Source organism: Grammomys surdaster, unplaced genomic scaffold, assembly GCF_004785775.1.
Source record: "Grammomys surdaster isolate TR1022 unplaced genomic scaffold, NIH_TR_1.0 64, whole genome shotgun sequence".
Lineage (NCBI taxonomy): Eukaryota > Metazoa > Chordata > Mammalia > Rodentia > Muridae > Grammomys > Grammomys surdaster.
Genome location: NW_021604566.1, coordinates 13,036,231 through 13,059,864, shown reverse-complemented (window position 1 = coordinate 13,059,864; position 23,634 = coordinate 13,036,231). Strand labels below are relative to the sequence as shown.

Here is a 23,634-nt window from a genome sequence, read left to right as displayed (position 1 = left end):
GCCCCGCCTGGTGTTTAGAAATGTCTTCACAAAATTGTCCTCTGTTGTCAGAGGACACGCATACCCAGCATGTCCAACTCCCATCCACATACACACCATACACACAATCATATAACAATAATAACTTTTTTAAACCCAGAGGTATGATCTACATCTAGTACATGAAGTTTTCTTGTTAATTTCTGTTAATTTTTATTAACTCACACTTTGCTTTTTTTGTAAGTGAAATACTCTTAAAATTGAAACAATAAAATATAAACTAAACCCAAACAAAACACTGTCTACACAAATCCTTTGTAATGATCTGAAGGTTCCTCAAATGCTGAGCTTAGAGGACATTATGGCTTGAGTCTGAAACCTCCTCCCACAGGCCCACACATTCCATGCCTCTTCCCACCGGGCTATACTCTTCTACTCTAGGAGGCTCTGGAACCTTTAGAGGATAAAGCCTAGCAGGGATGAGTTGTTCATGGGGTTAAACCTCTGAAGGTTTGAACCTATCTCTCTCTGCTTCCTGGTCAGGCTTTTCACCCCATATTTCCTTCACTGTGAACTCTGCCATGTCTTTCCCAGCAGGAATGAAGATAAAATGTTCAAACTGTGAGCCCAAATAACCTTCTCTCTCTTAAGTTATCTTGTTATACTGATCAAAGGCTATTACAGAAAGTTAGTTGGTACAGTTAAGCCTGACAAGGCCTTTAGAGTATGTTTGTAAGAAAGATTTGCCATACTTTGGAGATAGAGTCTAGAAAGCCATAGCATGCAGAAAGCAGAGTTTGATGGGTGATCAGTGGGAGTTCAGAGGACCAGGATGCCAACATAAGCTGCCCTCTTGGGATCTCAGATGAGGCATTAAACAGCAGGCTACTCGCTTCACAATTCAGGGGTGGGGAGGAAATCTGTTCCCGTTCTGCCCATATCCTGAAAACTTGTACAACCTAATTGAAAAGTAATAGATTAATCTTCTGGAGGAAATTTCAAAGGCCATCTACGATTCTGGGTCTGGTATGTCGGCTGCACTTAGTCAGGTTTATAGACCAAAAAGGGAAAAGAACATAAAGATGTGAGAAATGTAAAAATGTACAAAGGGAGAAGAATGTGAGCCATTTAAACCTTCCGACAAAGCAGGGGTATGTGCAAGCAGCTGCAGTTATTAAACAGATTAGCACCACATACGAAGGCAGGAACCTTGCATTGTGACAACAGAGAGTAAGTAGCAAGAGATCACTCTCAAAATGGGCAAGATATAAGACTTCCATGAAAGAACTGTGATTGGGGTGCCTTGTCAGAAAGTCCTGCCACTCAGGCACTCCGTGGCTGCGGAGCTATGGTCCACTGTGGTCTGGCTACTTCTGAAGCAGACAGCAGAACCTGGTGTCATACAGGTGCTGTTGCCAGGCACACAGTGTACTTGTACAAAGATTTTAAAGAGGCGAAGCAATGGACACCTGGATCATATCCCCAGGGAAACCTGGGAGACAGACGCCTGGAACTTTAGGTGGGGGAGGGGAACTGAAGAGACTCAGGGTGCTGGAGATGTCAGAACATGAGTGTTTGCCAAGGAAAGCTTCAGGCAACAAGTAAAGCCATCTTGAGAGATAGGCCGTGTGTGCTGCAGATGACTGCAAGGTAGGGCCCAAGCCCACACTATAGCTCAGAATTTCAGAATGCTATGTGCATCTTGATGCTTTTGGTTTGATTTGACCCAAAGTTTCTTTGCTATTTTCCTATTTTTCCATATTTGAATAGAATTGTAATGTCACTACTACATACTAAAAGAATAGTCTTTAACAGGCCAACAAATGTCAAGTGTCAGGAGACTGTAAACTCTGCACTTCTGAACAGAGCTGGAGACTGTCCAGGCTGTGAAGTTTCTTAAAGGAAGACTAACTCCATTTTTCATTATGACATGGCCTTGTCTTGGCAACCAGGGGCAGAACATGGTGGCTTGAATATGAAAGACCCTCCTCCTCCAGACTCATACATTTTTGAAAAGTTGTTTCCCAGCTGGTAGTATTGTTTTGGAAGCCTGTAGAACTTTTAGGGGGCAAGGCCTAGCTGGTGCAAGCAGAGCAGGAGGGTTGGACCTCTGAAAGCTATGTAACCTGGTCTCTGGTTCTTTGGACTTGGTGACATGGAAGCCTCTGCCACATACTCCTGCTGTGCTGAGCTCTGGATGACTCCCTCAGACTGGAACTTCTGAAACTGGGAACAAAACAAGCTTTTCCTCTCTTGAGTTGTCTGCTGCAAGAGCTAAGGGGGATGGGGCGGGGCACTGTCTGCTCACTCCTCATTTCCTCTGTTCTCTTCTCCAAAACAAAGAAGTCTGTTCTTCCTCCGCAGATCAGTAACAGCATAACACCAAATGAGAGGAAAGGCAAGCAAATGGTTTGCAATGTACACCTGCAACAAGAGTTCTGTAAGAGCTGAAGGACCTGACTGAGCTGCTTCTATATGAACACAACATCCCCTCTCTTATTGATCCCACTAACAAATAAGCTCTTTCCTTATTGTATCTAATCTTAACAAAAAAATCAATTAAAAAATTCTTTATTGTTTTTTCTTTAAAGATAGCCAAGTTTCTAAATTGTTCAGTTAAATGAAACTAATCTTGAATTTTGCTTAAATCTTGAAAAATATAATAAAAATATTTGTTTTAAAATTCTCAGTCCCTTGGACTTGAATGGCATCCTTTTGGTGCTTCAGGCTAGAAAATAGAATAAGATATTGGATCTATACCAAGAGTGCCCACAAATGCTATTTTTAGGTTGTATCTGTAAGTGATAAATCTTTTATGGGCTTTGTATCTTTTAATGACTGCATTACAATTTACCTTTTCTTGCTTACATTGCTTATTTTCCTTATTTCCTTACTTGATACTGACATAGTCTATATGTGGGAGTCTACCATGCAAGTTTGTTTATTTGTTTTCTACAAAAGTTGTAGGCGACTTTGCTTCCAAATTTTTACTGTTGTAACAATTTTACTGAAATATAACACAAGTGCAGAAGAAACCCCACACCATACCAGCAGAAACCCAGCACCAACCAGTTCCATATTCTCCTGCCCCATCCCAACCCTGGGCAACCATTATTCTACTTTCCCTAACACAGATTTACCCTCCCTAGGCATTTTGTAGCAAATGGAATTATCATCAAACATGCTTTCCAAATAGCATCTTATACATCAATGCTTTCGGCACTTATCCACTTTACAGCATGTATCATGTCATTTCCAGAATAACATTCCATTGATGTTTGTAGCTCATTTTATTCCTTGGTTCTTCAGCCAATGGACATCTGAATTGTTCTTACTTCGGAGCTACTATGAATGATGTTATTATGAAAATCACTGCATTATCTTGTCAAGACAGAAAAATCTACTAAGTAGCTGTAGAGAGTGGGATGATGTAGATCACAGGAAGCTGAACAGTGTTTCATAGGATCCCAATCCAACTCTCACCAACCCATGCACACTTACACTCTGCCCTGCCCCCACTTTTGTCCTCTTAGTTCCACTGTCACCTGGAACATTTCAGGGGGCTACTCTCTCCTCACCCTCCAACTACATCCTCCTCTGGCCACTCTGTAAGGTATTCAGTCTGAAATATGTGTTGTAGCATTTCACAATCCTGCAATCCTTCAACAGACCCCTACTTATCAGGATTACATGAAATTATCTTAGTGAGAAGATGACCTTTGATCCTACTAACCTGTCCAAGATTACATACATGTAAGACATATAAAAACAACATTCTGTTGGGCATGGTGGTCCATACCCATAATCCCAGCATTTAAGAACCTGAGGCAGGAGGATAGCAATGAGAGCAATGGTACCCTAGGCAACACAACACAACTTGGAATGAAAGCAAACAGACAGACATGTATACAACTGGGCCTTGTCACGCAGCCGTGTCCTTCCTACTGGGTACCACCATCGAAGATGCTTCCAACACCGTGGAACTGTTTGCACTGATGAGGGAATTAGTAAACCTGAATTGAAAATTGTTGCTGTCAAGGACACAAAACATAAACTTTATCCTTGGCTATTCCCTCTACAACATGGGCAAACACCTCCACTGCTAGATCATATAGCAGTGTATTTGACTTAGATTTATAATGCTAGCAGCCGTCTATGTACCTGTTAACCCACAGCTAGCACCACAGTGGGTGAGTGAGCGTGCCTGTCTTTCAGACACCATCTCCACATGCCCCAGCACAGAAGCCACATGTCTATAATATGACAGGTTAAGATACTTGCTTCTTCAGTGAGTTTACATAATGACAGTCAGGCCTGGGAAGGGGAGACTCTCAAACATTTCGCCTGTAATGGGGAAAATAATGAATCTGGTGTCAGTATTTCTAACTGGGAAGACTATGACCATGAGTCTCTGGAAAGCCATGAAAAGCATGGCCTACCTTTATCTCAAGACACTTAAAATAAAGATTTCCTACAAACTGTAGGAAATAAGGGTTACCTTTTTTTATTTAATGTAATCAGATTTGTTAACAGGTCATGTTTGGTGTATAGAATTCTTCCCAAGTTGTATGAACACTGGCTCAAACTCAGCCATATCCCTTATAGGTGAAGGAAACAGGGCAGAATCAGTTTTGTTAAATAAGTGGCTTGTGGGTTGTTATAGAATTGAGCATCTGTCTGAGCTAAATGTCTTTTCCAGAAAAACAGTGAGGTTGAGAAAACTCTATGCCCTGGTGATTGGCACACATGAGTGGGATGAACAGTAAGATGAATACCAATCAGATAAATCAGACACGCATTCAGCATCCATACTGCAAGCTGTGGGTGTCCTTCCAGCTAGTGGTTCTGCGCAGACAACTACCCAATCCTAAACAGTGCTTCTGCATCAGCACTTAGTGGCTTCTCACTGCACAAAGGTGGGGAGGGTAGCATGATCTTGTGGGAAGGTGGCCACCCATAATGAAAGCATGTCATGGGGAAGATTCAGGTGGCCTATGTGCAGGTATCCTGGCCCTGGAAACTTCCAAGAAAGATGCTTTCTTGTGTCAGCCCTTAAAACTTAGGAAAAGTACATTAGAAACCACAGGTACAGCCTGGCATTGTGGTGCACACCTTTAACCCAGGCACTGAGAACTCAGGAGGCAGAGGCATATGGATCTCTGAGTTCAGTTTGAGGCCAGCCTGGTCTACAAACTGAGTTCCAGGGTCCTATCACCAAAACCAAACAAACGAAGGCAGGCAGGCAGGCAGGCAGGCAGGCAGGCAGGCCCCAGATACAGAGACTGCAGGATGCTGAGGAGCTTCTTGAACTCTGGTGTCACAAGCAGTGACAATACAGGAGCAGGTGCCAGGGCTTTAGGTCAGGAGAGAGTGAAGAAAGTCTCTACATGACCTGGGAAGTCTTCGCAGCACTAACAGATGACAGCTGTGTGGCTGATCAACACCCGAGGCCACCAAGCAATGGTTTCTAATGTGCGTTCCACAGTGTGGCCACCTACTGCCAGTGTCTCTGCGGCACATGCTGCAGAGCTGGGTTTTCAACTGAGATTGCTACGACACAGCAGAGCCCTGCAACCTATCAGCACACAGGATACAAAAAAATCTAGTTATTAAATTAAATTATTATTTGAAGCCATCCTAAAATAAATTACCATAATTTCCTATTTTGCTAAGTTTATTTATCTATTTAAGTTTATTTATTTATTTAAATATCTTTATCTAAAGATACTTTCATTCTCTATGACTTGGAGTCTTATAGGTCAGGTTCTAAATATATGCTACTAATATATGACAGTAGAAGGCCTTATGTCTTAGGAGGTCAACCTCCTTTCTCTCATAGGACAACTGGGGTAGCTGGAGATGGCCCAGCTGCTGAGAGGTGCTGCTCTTCTAGAACCTGGGTTCAATTCACCACTCCAACAAAGCACTATCTGAAACTCCACTTCCAGGGAATCTGACACGTTCTTCTGACTGCCATGACCCAGGAATATACATGATACACAGACACATGCCCTGGTAAGACAGATACACACATGAAAAATGAAAGCAAATATGCAGGTAAGACCACTCGATTGGTAATCTGAGCACAGGGCTCATGCACACAAAATGTACACAAACTTGTTACAAAGACCAATAAACCTTTTTACCAGGTACAGAACCAGCACCTAACCAGCCCATATCGGAAATGCTTGGGGGGCAATGTCTCAGATTTTAGAGGGGTTTTGTTTTGTGTTTTAAATGCTTTCTTTTTCTTTATGAGTATGTGTATCCAAACCCCAGGGACTCGATGCAATAACTCTTAACAATGACAGGCAGGTCAAAGTCACCTGATGGGTGCTGGGAAAAATTCAGGTCTTCTGTGGAAGTGGTAAGTGTTTTAACTGCTGAGCCATCTTCTGACTCCTGTTTCTATTTGGACTATCTGCACATACTTTATAGGGCTAGTGTCCTTAATTTAAAGATCTACGTGCTGACAGCTTCCAAGAAGAGCTTGGCACTGAGAATAAACTGGGGAAGACAGACCAGGACAGACAGGTCCTGGTTTTGGGGATCCACCAACATTTACTTGAGGGACCAACTATACTGTGATTTATAGTCAATATTGATGGCTTACTCTCAGTTCATCTAAGAAACCAAGAGAAGATATCCCTCCGAGACTTGAGGTAAAGGACAAATCCTCCAGGGAACTTAAGTGGAATACATGTAGACCAGTTGTAGAGACAGGATAGGTAAATTACATCATGCTTTATATTCCACACTTAAGCAGACATGTGACCTGTTCTGACAGAATGACTCATCTGAAATGGTGAGTTTTTCTTGCAAGTGCAGAGTCATGGTGCATTACCAACACTGTCTTTCAGGTTCTGACACATGTGGGGGCAAAAAACACCACCTGCTTAAGATCTCACAGCCACCAGCCCGAGACTGAGCTGGTGAAATTTCAGAGGCTCACCCATGTCATTTCCAGCAGGAAACACAAAGATATGGAAGCCTGGGCTCTGCATGTCATATACCATACCAGCTGGCAACCCAACTGGTAAAAGAGGCATCAAAAGACTCCACGCTGTCTAACTGGGATATGTTTAAATTTAAGAACACACTGCTCAAGCAGTACATTCTGCTAGTGCATCAAATGCATCTGGTAATGCACATGCTCATTTGTCTGGTATTTGTTTGATTTTTATTCTTCTCATGGAAGTTTATTATCACAAATTTATATACAAGGATGTTCAAAGGTATTCCTCTTAAGAGAAGGAGCCACAGACCTTTCTGCTATCCCCACCCTCTCTACTAGATGACTACCAATGACTGATTCACCTCTTACAACACAGAGTGATCACCAGAAAGCTTATGAAAGAGGCCCTATAATAAAATGTCCACCTGCTGGATCTTCAAGGTACCTTAAGTGACTGCTGTTGAACCTCTTTATCCATATATATACCCTAGCTAGGTAGGTACAAATTTTAAAAATAATGTTTTCCTTTGTTGCTTTCTTATTTTTGTTTTCCACCATACAAAGGCATGACCAGGGACAAGCAGACAAGTAAGGAAGTCACAAAGAAATATATGTTAAAGGAAAATGCCAGAGAGATACTCAGTGCCTAGAATGCAAGCCCACAACTGGTTTTTCAGGTTAGAACTGCACTTTGAAGGTCTGCAGCTCTTTGAGCATTTCATCAGTTCTGAAGAGATTTGCAAAGAAAAGAATTAGTTGGGAAGCCACCACAGGTCTGTCAGGCATCTTTGTCTCTCTCTGACAAGATCACTGCAGTTTAATCCACAGCTAACATGTGAGTGCTCTTTCTAAAGTGAAGACAGCTAAGGATGGATATGTTGTTGGTCAGCAAAGGCTGCTGCTAAGTATCATTGGGTTGCTATTCTGGAAATAAAGTTTGTCTCAGCTGGACTGTCAGGACAGTCCAGTGAAGACGGCATGGGAGGGTGGAGAGAAAGAGAGAGGATTAGGTATAAGTACTTGTGTAATCAGTAAAGCTAAGCTAGGAACTACTATTAAGACATTATCTGACCCTGTAGAAATAAATATAGCCAGCCCGGCATGGTGACACACACCTTTTCTCAGCACTCAGGAGGCAGATCTCTGTTTGAGGACAGCCTGGTCTACAGAGGGTATTCCATGACATCCAAGGCTGCACAGAGAAACCCTGTCTCAAAACAGAGAAAGGAAAGAAGGGAGGGAGGGACAGAGGGAAGGAGGGAGGCAGGGAGGGAAAAAGAAATATATATAACCTAGAAGTGGGGTAAGAATTGAGGTAAGAAAGGGAGGAGGAGAGGGAAGGAGGAGGGAGGGAATATAAAAATCAAAATTTAAGTAATAATCTATGTACTGTATACTTTATATGTATTCGATCAACACTACAAACCCACAACATAAGAAATAAAAATGGAAAAAAAAATAAAAAAAAAAGAAATAAGAATGGACACCTAGATGAACAGGAACATGGGGTATGACTAGGAAGGCTAGCCAAGGCTAACATCTGTCATAGACAATGAAGCCTGGAGGTATCACAGTTGATGTCCAACCGAAGTGAACTCTGCTGCTCTTCCCATGTGGCAAGGCCTATGTCTGAAGCTGGGTACAAAGGAGCCTCACCTGGTACCTCCTATTTCCAAAAAACCTTTCAGTCTCCTGTCCAATCATTGTCTATAACTCAACTAGAGTCATCTCCAAATAGTTATGTTACATATGATTTATTAATAAGCTTCATATTCTAATTTTAAAAAATATACGGACAATATAAAGATTCAAAGTCAATCAGTAACTTGAGAAACAGTATGAATTATTGAGACACAAGGAAAACATTTGACAGTACTGATAAAATTATAGCTTTAAATCTGCTCGAAAATGGTTTTCAAAGAAAAGAGGAACAGAAATGGCAGGTATTAAGTAGTAACTTCAGGGAAAGTGATGGGAGCCCCTTTGTGTCTGTGATGAACACCCTGGTCAGACCTCTGTGCTCCTCAGCTACAGCCGGGCACTGTCCCACCGTGCACTGTCCAGAACAACAACTCAGGAAACAACATGGGGGAAAACAGCCTTGTTTTTTAACTAGTGTAAAAGCCATGTCTGTTAAGACATCATAATATAAAACCTAACCTAAATTCATGCTTTTAAGACTAATTGAAAGGATTCTCCAGAGGGAGAGAGAGAGACAGAGAGAGGGGAAGGAAGGAGGAGGAGGAAGAAGAGAGGGAGGGAGGGAGGGAGGGAGGGAGAGAGGGAGGGAGGGAGATCATGAAGGGCACAGGACAACTTGCAGGTATAGATTCTCTGCTCCTTTAAGTGGATCCCAGAGGTGAAAGAATTCAATTCAGTTATCAGACTCAGCAGCTAAGACATCTCACCAGCCCTCAAAATGTTAACATTTAAAAACTAAAAGCTGAGATCTTTTTTTGAAGATTTCTTCTCTGTGGGAAGAGTCCTGTGTTGATTTCTGATTATATGAATTCCAAGACATTCCTTTACAATATTTATCAATTAAAAATATGTTTCATTGTGTTTTGAGACAGGGTTGCATGTAGCTAGACTGGCCATGAACTCACTATCCAGCACTGGGTGATCCTGAACGCTTGATGTTCCTGCCTCCATTTCTTGAGGAATAGGATCAAAGGTTTATAAAAGTTTATAAGGATTATAAGTGTATAACTGGGGAAACCAAACCTGGTGCTCAAGCATGCTAGGCAAGCAGTCTATCAAGTAAACTATATAGCCTATATATAGCTTTATCTTATATAACTCCGTAACCCTAAAGTTGTTTGTAAACAGAGGAAAATGAAAAGAAAAAAAAAGTGGACCAGTGTCCTTTTTTTTTTTCAATCTCTGAAAACAAAATAACTAAGTTAATAAAGGATCTAAGAACCAATCACACTGAAAGCATTCTCTGTGAAAAATCACTTGAATTGTTGTTTCCTTTACTAATGACTGACAGGTATAGTTTCTGATTTTAAAACAGGCCTTCAGCTTCGAAAATAGCCAGTGTAATGGGCCTGCAAACACTCACTGAAGGGAAGAAAGGGGGTATAAACAAAGCCAGCTTGAAATATACTTTGGGGTGGAAGACTGTGTGGCATGCTTATTAAAGGTGTGTGTGTGTGTGTGTGTGCACACGTGCATGTACGTATGTATGGGGAAGAGGGTGTCCATGTGAAGCCAGCTCTTTCTATATACCTTCACATGTGTTCCAGAGATTGCCCCATCATGGGACCTGAACAGCAAGCACCTGCATCTGCTAAGCCATCTCATAAGAACTGTCTGCATTTGCTGTTTTGTTTTTAAAGAGCCAAACACCGCAAAATCAACCCTCAGTTCAGCCTCTAAGTAGCTAGTGAACTTGGATAAGACACATCATTGGATGGCTCCACTTGAGGCAAACTAATCCCAGAGTTTGGGAGGCAGAGACAGAATTCAAGGTCAATCTGGATTCCATATCAATTTCCAGCCCAGCCAGGAAAATAGGAAGACCCTGTCCCCAAAACAAACAAACAACAAACAAACAAACAAACTACAAAAAAAAGCAAAATCCAGAAGCCAAGCAAACAAAGCCGTAAGTCACAACAGTGACTCCCGTGTTCTTCTGATGATTATCTGACTGATATGAGAAGGCTGTACGTTGGACACTGCCTGCTTCAGTGTGCGTAGGATTCCATTCCACTGTGGGTTTAATAGGCCAGCACACTATTACTATCATGTGCCTTCCCCTCATATTTCTGTACTGAAACTACAGTGTTGACAGTTCTGACAGACTTTATCACACATAAGTAAATGCACATTTAGGTAACTTTAGTATATATGTATAAAACTGTACTCATTTGCTACTAATGGGGCTCTGATCAGTATTAGTCTTTTATAATACAGTAATACCATTTTAGAAAAAGTAAGTTTCTATTCAAGGAAATAAAGAACTAAAGTTAAGCATGCATATGTGTGCAGCTGTAATATTGACAATGTTCTGTAAATGAGCAAGTAGAGCACATACTGCTGCAGACAGACATGGAAGGACTCCTAGCTTTCTCTCACATCCTGTCAGAACCTCCAGAGGAGCGCTTGCCCGTGCAAACTCCAGGCATAAAGCATCTCTGGGACTATTACAGATCAAAGTAAAGATGACAGCTTGCAGGACACAATTCTGCTACTTTACCACCTAAGCCACGGCCTAGGATACAAAGCATGAGTCTTCAAAATAAAGTTGATTCAGGTAGAATCCAAATATACTTCAAACTCTCACACAGAATTATCAAGTTTAAGTTGGCCCAGTACATGTCCAGGAGCAGAGTGTTGCCAAAAAAGTTTGCTTTCTCTCTTCCCTCTGTCTCTCTATATAGCCTTTACCCAACTCTGTGTAAAAACATTGGTGAACATTTATTTTAAGAGCCCTGGGAAACCACACAGGGACATGTAAACACACCAGGTGTGTCACTGTCATCATCAGTCCTTGGAACCCTGCAGAAAACCAGAGGCTTCAACAACACAGATGTCTGTCAAAAAAGTGGCTCAATTAAAAGGAACTCAAACTAGAAAGATCATGAGATGACACACAAAAATCAGTGAGAATAATGACATGTTTTTATCATACAAGTCCTAAACACATGCATGCACATGCAGGCACTCATGCACACACGAGCGCGCACACACACACACAGCAGTAGTGAAGCACTAGGCTGCCCCACATCTATATAAACAATCCTTAACCTGTCCACACTTAATCCTCCAGCATAAACAAAACCAACTAAACAAACCCATCACGGATATAAACCCAACGACATGCCAAGGCTAACCCAACTCCTGCTGTTTGAGTGACAATATCAAGTTAAGGTTTAACGATGCTAAAAGTGTGAGCTGCAGTGGAAATACTAGCTTGCTACAGATGATAAAATAAATAGCACGTGATCCTTTGCCTTTTAAATTCAAACTAAAGAATTCTCCATCCCATAATTCAGACCTGGAATTCTCACATATACTCTTAAAGTCTCTTCAGAAAGTTGAAGAAAATACAATTAATTTTGTTTTCCAATGAAAAGTTTACGGTACATTGAACCAATATTATGCAATTAAGACCCAAAGTTCTTTTATACAATGAGCTGTTCAGCCCTGAAGATGACCTAAGCATGAAGGAGCTAAGTCAGTCTAAGTATGCTGTATCTAAACACCATATCATGTCAGTTATTAAATAACTATGTCACCACACAGGCCTTAAGGGGAAATCATCCATTTATTATTTAAATATTGCAAGACAATATTTGACTTTCTGTAGCACAATTTAAGTAATCTACTTTTTTTCAAAGACATGTTACTAGAAACAAATGTCTGTTTCAATAAGTGAAGTGTCAACCAAAAGAGTTCATTTTGAGCTGGAAAGCAGGTGACCCCTACAGAAGCAAAGCTTTCTCGTCCCTGTCATATGGTGTCACATAGCCTGGGACTGCAGCTCCAGGCTCTGGAATGCACTATCCCATCCCTTGTTGAGGAGCTCTGCAATTTCAAAATCAGTTTTCTGGCAACCATACCGGCAGCCTACGAGAGGTGGTGCAGTCATGTAAAAAATAAACTAAGAAATCCCTTACCTGTGCTCGCTTTGGCAGCACATATACTAAAATTGGAACGATACAGAGAAGATTATCATGGCCCCTGCGCAAGGATGACACGCAAATTCGTGAAGTGTTCCATATTTTTATCTCTGTAGCTTTCTCCAAAAGGAAGTCATTCTGCCCCATTCCTTCTTTAGTGATGTAATTTTGGCATTATTTTAAGTAATTATAATGTGGTTAAAAATGTCTTGATAACTATATGAAATATAAATAATCATATATATATGATATATAATAATAATAAACTATATGATATGTAAATAATCATAAATCATTGTTTATAAATTATTACAAATTATTACTGTATACACAGTATATAATAACATTATTATCATATACATTAAAAATGTTCGCTATCATCTGAACATAAAAAAAAAAAGAAATCCCTTACCTGTTCTTCAATTTACACTACGACAAGATCCATGGTTCATTCCAGTATTCAGAGTACATCCACAGAATAGATGGGTTGCCTTGGTGCTTTAGAAAGCCACTCTAGAGCACTCAGCAGACAGAAGTGACCTGTGACTGGTGGTGTGCATGAAGAGAGCACTACAAGTGTATACATGTATGTTGTCTTGTTTAATGAAGCCTCAAGCACTGGACCCTTTGTTGAAATGCAGCCACTGTATCATATTGTCTTTAATAGCAAGAACTTAAGCTTAAAAAGCTATTAAAGCTACTAAGGATATTAAGAAAACTCGTGTCAGCTGGGCGGTGGTGGCGGACGCCTTTAATCCCAGCACTTGGGAGGCAGAGGCAGGCGGATTTCTGAATTCGAGAGTTTGAGGCTAGCCTGGTCTACAAAGTGAGTTCCAGGACAGCCAGGGCTACACAGAGAAACCCTGTCTCGACGAAAAAAAAAAAAAAAAAGTAAACTCGTGTCTACTCTGTCCTCCAAGCCAAGTACTGAGGCATCTTCAGCACTGCTGGATGCTGACTGCACACACAGATATCAGAACCAGAAGACAGGAGTTAAATAGTGTCCTGACAAATACGGAAAGGCATATACAGATGGCCTTTCAGAGCTCTGGCCTGTGAGCTTGTCAGTGAGCAGTATCAATGAGAAGATACTGGCAGCTCCCTAATGGAACAGGTCAATACTCACACTCTCCTGGGCTTTTATTTCTCTCCGTCTTGAAATGGCAGGCAGCTCTCCCACCACATCTTTTAAGGCAAAAATTCTAATTTTGTACCCACTATATTTCATATACAAATAATTATGTATACATTATATTACATATACATAGAATCACCACTGAGCTACATATCCAGCTATTCTGTGAGTACATGTGTGTTTATACATGTGTATTGCTTGTGTATGTCTTTTGTGTGCTTGGGATTTTTAACAGGATCAAGTACTGAGGATGACTTTGAACACATTGTACAGCTGAAGATGGCTTTGAACTTCAGGCCCTCTCCCTATGCTCCCACCCCGAGACTGCTGGCATTTATAGGCATGTAACACCACACCCAACTGTTTTGCAATTTACCCAGTGAAGCACAGATGCTACCTATAACCTAAAATGCTAAGGGGGAAAGAATGCCAATTCCTAACATGCCATGCTTTTAAAAAGAAAAAAAGAAAAAGGCTGGGCTGTGACCCTTGTCCCACTCTACCTGAAGCAGACGCTGCAGAGCTGCATTACCACCAATACAGTCATTAGTTTTCAAGTAAACTGTTGTGTCTCACAGTTAGAAGTGAAGGTTACAGGTTCAAAGTTAGGCCTAGTTAATAAAACACAAGTAAATAATGTCTGATTTTCAAATTAATTTTGAAGTCTTCAAATACAAAAATAATTGTCATATATTACATTTATTGCCATAAACATGAGTGCCAGCAAGGCTGTGTAGGCAGACACGGAGCTCGATGGTTATGATCACAGTACCCAGAACAGCAAGCCACCACTCACGGGACATGTCCTTGGAAGAGTCACTTAACCCTAGAGCTTCCTCATCTGCTAATCCAGACATAACCAAAGAGCAACTGTGGATGCTGGGCACTCAGTGCAGCACTCCAGAGCTGCTGACAGGTCAATGGAGTTATGCAGAGTAAACCTGTAAGAATATGTGAATCGGAAATAGGTGTACAACACCTAATTGTTTATTTAACTAAAAGCAACACTAAAAATTATAAGAGGAAAAATAGCCTTTGTAAAGATGAGAGGCAAATATGCCCAAAGACAAAGCAAAAGCAAAACACGGGTCTTCAAGGGAGGCTCAGCAGCTGTTTGCTGCTAATCCTGATGTGCAGAGTGTGAGTCCTGGGACTCAACTAGTTCAGGCTATCTTCTGACCTCCGAAAATGTCCAGTGCAGCACTCACACAATAAATAAGGAAATGCAGTAACAACTTTAAGTAAAACAGAGGAAAGTACTCGACAGAAACAACTAGTATCTCAAACACTTGAAGAGTGGCATGGCCATGAGCAAATGGGCATCAGGTGTCCTGTGGGGTCAACACCACCCCTGACAGCGAGTTGCCCACATGAATACACACGGCAGGAAAATGAGCAAACAAGGCTCCCAAGCTGGGAACTAAATGAAAAATGGTAAATCCAGTGACAAATAGTAGAAAAGATTTAACTCATCCAACCTTCAGACATCAAAACTTGATATCACAAAACATACACAAGATGCTAGGAAGGTTAAAAAAATACCCAACTTAAAGTGTGTGCACTTCATCCTAAGAACTGCAGATACCTGATAAGAGTCAGGACTCGAAAGCCACGTCTCCTCAACTACACCCTGACTGACCATCCCCGAAGGAACATGTTCAGCATACTGACTTCTCATAATGTTCAAAACCCTTGCACACTCTGTACAGATTATTCTCATTTCTACTTTGTACTTACAGATGTTCACATGCAACAGGCTTTATTTAGTCCTAACTGTAAAGCATTCAGTGTTCTAAGGATGAAGGGTATGTCATTGAACACAAGCAGTCTCAATGCTAATGAAGCTGAAGTTCTGAAAGGGTAAGTTACAAATGAAGAACAGTGTGTCACACATTAATAAACATTATCAATGTACAATACAGATGGGTACAATACAGATGGCTGCTCAAAGTCACTGGCAAAAAAGGTCAAGCACAATATTTCACAGCACCTGCCATGTAGACTGACACTTTATGGCAAAACCTATAATAGTTTTCTTTTTTCTTACATTATGCCACTTTAACAACAGGTAAGCAGTACTACCACTCAAAAATATTTGACAAATAAAAATAAGTAAAAAAAACAAAAAACAAAAACAAAAAACTTTTTCCAGGCTCTAGAATTAAAATTTAATGAATTAATTCAACTTGTCCAGCAGGTACTTAAGACACACCTTTCCAAACAGTAACAATGACAACCAATAAAGATATTTGGTGTTTTCACCTTCAAATGTCATTTCAATAAGTTCATAAAGAACTCTGTCTTAACAAAAACATGCAGAAAAACAGGTAAGAATGAGTACTGTTATTACTCACATTCCTCTTATTTACTTATTTTTTTCTAATGTATTAAACAATTTAAAATATTTAATCTTACTAATAGTCAACATAGTGCAACATGAAAGATCCAAGCATTAACTCACCTGTGCCTGTACACAGTGCAGAAGATCCAATAAACTGAAGCCAGATGCAAGAAAAATCTGCAAAGGGAACAAACACACAAACATCAGGGAAGAAGCAGAGCCCTGCTAGACTCCTCAGAGCAGGTATGATTTTCATAATCAATATACAGCTAATACTTGCCCATTGCTCCCAATGCACAGGAGCATTCACTAGTGACAGTTATGCATTGAACAGCACAGAAAGGCAAGAGGCAGAATGACCAAGGCATCGCTCCTGCTTGTGAGGCACAGAACAAAAGGTACAGAGGACATTTCCTTATGAACAACAGGGCACATACAAGATTGAGTTCTCATAGCTAGAGTGGAGAGGTTTAACATTACTGAAACAAAACAAAAATCTATATAGTAAGTGTTTAAAAGCACAAAGATGACGGAGCTATTTGTTCTCTGAAGAAAAGTCTACTGGAGCAAAGAGCATACTGTGAGGGACAGCCATCAGAGTTTGCTAGAGACAAGTGCACAAGCCCATCAAGTGGCTCCTCAAGTTTCCTCAGGGTCTATCTCTCAGAACAAAGACTGCAAGTGCAAGCAGGCAGCTGCTGCCTCGACATACAAGATGCACACTGAGAAACACAAGACCTAGAATGCATGCTTATGCTATTTTATCTAGACTAATTGTGCATGTTATGGATGCGAGAAGAAAGAGTGCTCATTTCTGGCAACAGTACTGAACTGTGGTCTGTTGGAAAAGCATTAAAGTTGCGAGACTTAGCATCAAGGAAAATTTTTGCAACTGTGCCACAAGGGTTGCATATTTCCTTCATGTGACATCAATCTCCAATAACATTGGGTTAATTACCAAACTTAAAACAGTGCTAACGCATTTAAAGCCTTCTATTTTTTTTTTTTAGACTAGAAAACAGAAGATGAAGAAGCTAATACCAAATTTATATTCAACTGTACTTTTTCTAGAACACTGGAAACATTTGACTTTATAATGTTTATATACAGTGTATATATAGTAGAGAAACTGACAAGGATGAATTTTGGTTTGAACCAGGACATAGTCTTGAAATCATCATATATAATAAAATGCAACAATGGGTATCAGAAACAACTGGATGAAAAATAACAGAAAATGCATATGCAAACAAGTTACCATAGTAAAATAAGTGGGCTCTGCTCAAGTGGAGTTCTCCATCCTGGCAACAGGATGCTGACAGATTTTAAAATATGCATTACACTAGCCTGCATACACCTCTCCAAGCCCCATCCAATCCACTGCTCAGAGGCATCAAACCCTCAGCAATTATAAGCTAAAGCTTGCGAAATCAACAGGGCACTACCTGCTTGCTGTATCCTATTCAGTAAGCTTTATTAAGATGTTAAAACAACATGAGGCAAAGTATCAATTCGCTCCAGTTAAAGACAGATGCATAGGAGATGAATAGATTTCCAGATATCCTTAGTGCAAGTTCCAAACAGAAAATTAATAAAATATAAACAGAGTTACAAACTCAAGTTTTAAGTTTAACACTACATAAAAAGTAACAGTACATGGCATACAAAGTCTGTAATTAGTAATCATCGTACTTCTCCATCAGTCTTAGGGGTGTGGGGGGAGGAAAGGAAAAGTTACAGAAGATAGGAGACTGGCATGAAGGGCAGAGGGGCTGCATTGTGAGTTCCCTGCACTTCCAGGTGCCACCTAGGCATGGTGGGTCCAGAAAGGCATGCTGGGACAGGTGAAAGAGTCCAGGTTAGATTCCTCATACAGACTAGATCTCACCCCCACAAAGACTACTACTACTATCCATAAGATTATGGTTACCATGAGACTAGTACCACAACCTAAGACATCCATCACAGACTTTATTATGAAATGAAAATAGCAATGTTCTTTATGTAATCTTGAAAGAAGCAAAGAGACAATTAGAAGACATAGAGCCCAGGCAGGCCCATCCACCCCAAGCACACCTAGTGTTTTCCCTAGCACGTGCTCATGCATCTGCCCTGGAACCCTCCTGGGTGATGGAGACAGGGAATGCCAAACAGTTTCAAAGATACTTTAAAATTACACTGACCCATTTCGGACTTACTGGAAAGTCACCGTACTCAGAGCAGTGGGGTGTCCATACAACAAGCCAAGCAACAGAACAAACCGAGTCCAGGCACTGACTTCTGTGTAGGTTCACACTAAACAAAAGAGGTCAAAGTAATCAACCAGGAAGGCTGCTCTTTGCAGAAGTGGCTCTCAAGCCTGGTTGCACAAGTGCAGAGAGAAGCAGCCCAGTGCATTGTGTACAAAAACTCACTGGAAACGAAGACGGTTGTGGACCTTAAACATCTATGTCTAGATACTCCAAGAGCTCCTACCACTCATTAAAATAAGAAAAACAGCTTACATTTTAAAAACAATTTTGAAAATAGTATGGGCCTGGAGATCTGCTGGCCCAGGAGTTGAGACCCAGCACACAAAGGCAGCTCATGACTGTCCATAACTAGTTACAGGGATTCAATGCCCTCTTCTGACCTCCACAGGTCCTAGACATATGTACGTGTAGATAAAACATTCACATGCACAAGATAAAAATGAATTGGTAAGGAGCCTTAAAAAGATGCATGTACATGCCATGTATATGCAGGTAACCTGTATGTGTGTGTATGTTATGTATCTGTAGGTATGCTGGGTGAGTGTGTATATTTAGGTGACCATAGAGGCACCGATCCCTTGGAGGTAGCTACAGACTGTGAGTCGTGTGACAGAAGTGTTAGCATCTGAACTTCAGGCTGCTGTGAAGCAGCAGGTGTTCTTAACTCCACAATGATCTCTCCAGCCACTAACACAGTTTCTTAGAAATAAAATACACATTTGCTCACTATCAGAGTCTGGGTCTAAGAAGACCCAGCTTTTTTTAAATCCCCCCCCCCACCGTGCATGTATGTGCATGTGTGTGCATGTGGTGCATGTGCGTGAGTGCATGAGTGTTTGTGAATAGCGTAGGTGCAAGTATGGGCAAGGCAGCCACAAAAGGACGTCAGGTGTCTTCTTCTATTACTCTCTGCCTTATTCCTCTGAGGGGAGGCAGGGTCTTCAGCATCTCATCTGTTTCTCAGCTAGGCTGGCAGCCAGCCCCTCCACCCACTGCCACCAGCACTGGGGTAGCACGATTCAATCTCTGGTCTTCATAGTTATACAGCAAATGCTCTCAGATGCTGAGCTCTCTTCTCTCTAGCTCCCATGCAACTGTTTAAAATACTAAAGTTCTTCAATTATCTCCCTCTGACCCCAGGCCGGGAAGACCAAATGATCCCTACAAGTATGTTCTTTGCCCCTGTTCTAGCATAAAGGCAGCAAGAGAAAGGTACTTCTAATACTATGTGTACCTTGCCAGTAGACCATCAGTTAGCAAGTCCTTGTGTACTGAGTCTATTCCATGCACAGTCTGCTAGAAACATGAGAACAAGTAAGTTGAAGGCAAGGTAAAGAACAGCCACACTCATGATCCTCTCGAATTTTGTTAATAAGTGATTATAAACAGAGCCAGAGAAAACAAAGTTGGGGAAAGAAGGAAGTAACAGCTGTAATACCCACCAAAGGAGAATTTAACTTGCTTGAAGGAGTTCAAACAAGTCTGTACATTGTGTCAAACTGAAATACCAACAGTCTAAGCAGCTATCATCCACTAGCTTCTTACTGGGTGAGCACAGTACCGGTAGAAGGCAGCTGTGTTCCCAGTTAATTCTGTACACACCTAAGGCAGGTGCTCGACCACATATATACAGTGTCCCTGAGGCATGCCTAAGAAGCAAGGTCCAGCTGTAGAGCTCATGGCTGGCAAAGTTGGCAAGGCTGGCCAGATTCACAAGTGTATGGCCATCATATCTGTGGGGTAGTCAGGGAAGATCACAGTTTTGATAATTTTATAATTTTTTGTTAACTAACCAAGGCAGTCGAGATCTGACCCCCCGAGAAGTGCCTTACAATCTCTGATGTCATACTAAGAACAGCAAAAGTTCGTGGTCTCTCTCCATCCTCCCCTGGCACATACCGGCTGAGGGGCAAGTCCTGAGCCAAGTGATTTCCTCAGTCCAAGTTGTCACCGACCAGAAGAAGCCATTTACCATACAACAGAGTGTGGTACCTGAGTGACACCATGCTGGTCAGCCTGACCCAACTGTCTGCATTGCTGACACACACTGGAGAAGCCAAGTGGCCATCAGAAAGAGATGACTGACAAAGGACAAAGGAAGCCAGGCAACTGTACCCTGCATGCTCCGACACAGTATCTAAGATTGGCCTCCTGTTAGGCTAGTGCCACTCCAGCCATCCAGCCCGGTAAGACCTGAGGACATACAGGGACAGAGAAGCCTGCAAGATGACTTTTTAAATTCCTTAAACCACCCACTAATATGGATGCCAACAGCCTATGATGTGTGGTCAATACACTCATGATGTACTGTCAGTACTTTATTATTATTATTTTGCTTAAAAACACAAAACCTACCACATAGATAAAATCAAATTTTAACAGCTTGCTTCAAATCACAAGGTTCCACCTTAAAGATAGAATACGCGCACGCGTGCGCGCACACACACACACACACACACACACACGAACTGTTTGAGTAACATAAAATATCCTAAAATATAGCAGCAGTAGTATAAATTTTAGTGAACAAAAAATTCAACACTGCATCATAAGCTCTAGTAATGCAGACAGGACCAGGAGCGCAGCTCCATGTCAGCCATGAGCCTAGTACAGGGGGTGAGGAGGGGTGGTAGGCAACGGCCTGTTGAGATAGTTGCCTAGGCTGGTCCCTAATTTGTTTATGACCCTCCTGCACCAGCTTCCTGAGGTCCCTGGACCACAATAACATAACACTATAAGTATCTAAAGCTTGACAGTCTTGCCAAGTAACAGCAAAAATACCTGTTGAATGTTTAGACTTAGAAGAGGAATAAAAATACTAAATTGGAGTCTAATCTGAAAACCTTGGTTAGAAATGGTTAAGATCGTCTGAGAAAAAGATATAAAGGAGAGTTATAAGCTTGAACTAAGCCCAGTGAAACACCAATACTGGAGAAGAAATTAAAGCAAAGCAGCTCACAGGTGGAAGGCCAGCAAAGTCAGGAAAGGAATGCCAGAGGAGATGCACAGCGTTCCATTCCACAGGAGGAGAAAAGTAGGCTCCTACTTGACTGGGTAATCAGAGAACACTGGACCCTTTAAAAAGCACACAAAGAGAAAAAGATATAAATTATGCTGGAAAGGGCTTGGGTGCCGACAAGTGAACAGGAAATAAGGATTGGGGGTTCAGCACACGAAAATGACAGCTATCATTACCTTAAACTAAACTGCGCCTGGCTATCTGTGTGGGAGTTCTTTGAGGGGAAGGGGAAGGCATCAGCATCCTTGAGTAGAGTAGGAGTAAGGAGTTGGCCATCCGTGAGTAGAACAGGGCACCCTGGTGCTTAGGCTATAAAGCACTCTGAAATCTAAGGTCAGGTTTGACTTCCTACCATGAATACAACTTGCCACATGGTCACTCACATCAACCAGTTCCTCAAATGAAAGGTTATATTAAAGTTCCTCAAACACAGTGAAGTTTTACTGTCCTTACTTCAGTCAGTGGACAATCTCAAATTATAAACTCCCTTCAGACATTCACCTTCTCTTAGGCTTTTTTTAATCCCTAATTATTTTTAATGAAATCAATCACACTGAAAAATAAATGAGCCCTTTACCCTTCCTTTTATATTCTTGAGTTTAAGGTAGTGAAACCTGTAAGACATTTCAGGACTGCACAAGACATATATAAAACATCTTCAGAGAATGAGCAAAAGCAACTGGACCAAAAGGAACATTAAAACTTAGTGATCTGTCCACGCAGGACAGGAACAGTCTTTAACATCCAAAACACCCACAATGAGCAGCAGACGTCTGTCTACCAAAGTTATCTCTGTCAAATGATATCACTGTCACCACATTAAGACAATCATTTCTACATGATAAACAGAAGCTACACACACACACACACACACAAAGTAGGTGAGGAGGAAACCATCTTTTTCCCTCCTCTTCCCGATACCTTTTGGACTCCAGATGCTGTCCTATGGGTGACATATTTTCTCCACTCATCCTGAGTTTTTCAAGTCCAGGAACAATAAATTCTAAGATCTTTGGTTGAAACACCTTATCTTAACCAAGTGCTATCCAATGTTTCCATCCTGGATGAGCATTATGCTTACAAAAAGTATGAAGCCTTGAAATCTAAAATTCATGATGAAATATCTAATAATAGAAAGTATAAGAGAGACTGGATGGAGCTGGAAATGACTGGTCTAGCACCTGAAGCACATACTTATGGGAACTGCTTTTACACTTATTGTGTAACTGTGGTGAGTGACAACACATAATGTCACGGCTATGGAGAGCAGCTATGCATCTGAGCACATGCATACAATGGCCGTGTCCTGAGAACAGGGCCACCGGCAAATCCAACCCCTCAAACGGTTATCATGTGTTTATACTGGAACAGTCTGGTCTTCTTTATAAGCCACTGGGAAATGTCGACAACAAGCTTACAGTGCTATAGGAATGTATTATTCCCATCCACTGCATCACTGGTTGTGTCTTCCAAGGAGCCACTATTCTACTCTGCAGGTCTATGAGATCAAGTTTTTAATTTCCACATATGAGAACATACAGTATTTGTTCTGTGTCTGACTTGATCTACATAACATAATGTCCTCTGGGCTCATCCATGTCACACCAATCCCATATGATATGTCCAAAGGAAAATAAATCAGTATGACAAAAGACGTGTGCACACCAGCATTCACTGCAGCAATATACACAAAGACTGATTCCAAGATACGGACTCAGCCAAGATATGGAATCAGCTCAGGTGGCCACCCACATAAGCAGATAAAGAAACCAGTACTGTACTATCCACACAAAAAGAAACAGGAGCTGAGAACAGATACCGATGGCTCTACTGTAACTTTTACATGAATTATTTTAAATACTTTCCACAAATAGGTTGGTGCCAGTAAATGGTGTTCACATTAAATCAGAACGAAAGACCTTCCTGCTTCTCTGTCTCTCCAACTTCTTTCTCCACTCAGAAAACACAGCTGAGCACCAGAAGGATGCTTTGCGATGGACGTGCAGCCTTACCTAGCTGCCAGCAGCTACCTAACAAGAAATTGCAACTTATCACATGAACGAGATTTCCCAATTCCTTACACCGACAAAGCAAAGAGAATAGAAGAAATAATGCCACACTGCAATGGTAGGGCAGAAAAAAGTAGAAGGCTCCAACAAAACAGAGTTTATGAGACACAGGATATGGTATTTAAAAAGAAAGTGAAACCATTCTGAAACCCCAAGTAGAAAGAAAGCCCTGGGAAATGACCTAGCATTGCCCACTTCTTCCTGCAAACCAGAGGTGGCTGGATATAGGATGAGCGTACATGTCTAGAGGTGGCTGG

General features: G+C 41.3%; 1 protein-coding gene and 1 non-coding gene across 2 annotated transcripts in view; one reads left to right on the top strand and one right to left on the bottom strand.

The window, feature by feature from the left end:
* Positions 1 to 23,634, bottom strand: part of Ncoa2 (nuclear receptor coactivator 2) — a 231,436-nt gene that overhangs the window by 134,553 nt on the left and 73,249 nt on the right. Inside the window, exon 2 of the mRNA XM_028769101.1 lies at positions 16,158 to 16,214. The gene's annotated coding sequence lies outside the window, so the exon portion shown is untranslated. The remainder of the gene's footprint in view (positions 1 to 16,157; positions 16,215 to 23,634) is intronic.
* On the top strand, positions 12,561 to 12,667 carry LOC114623930. Its single transcript, XR_003711853.1, has one exon. It is a non-coding gene; the product is annotated as a U6 spliceosomal RNA (small nuclear RNA).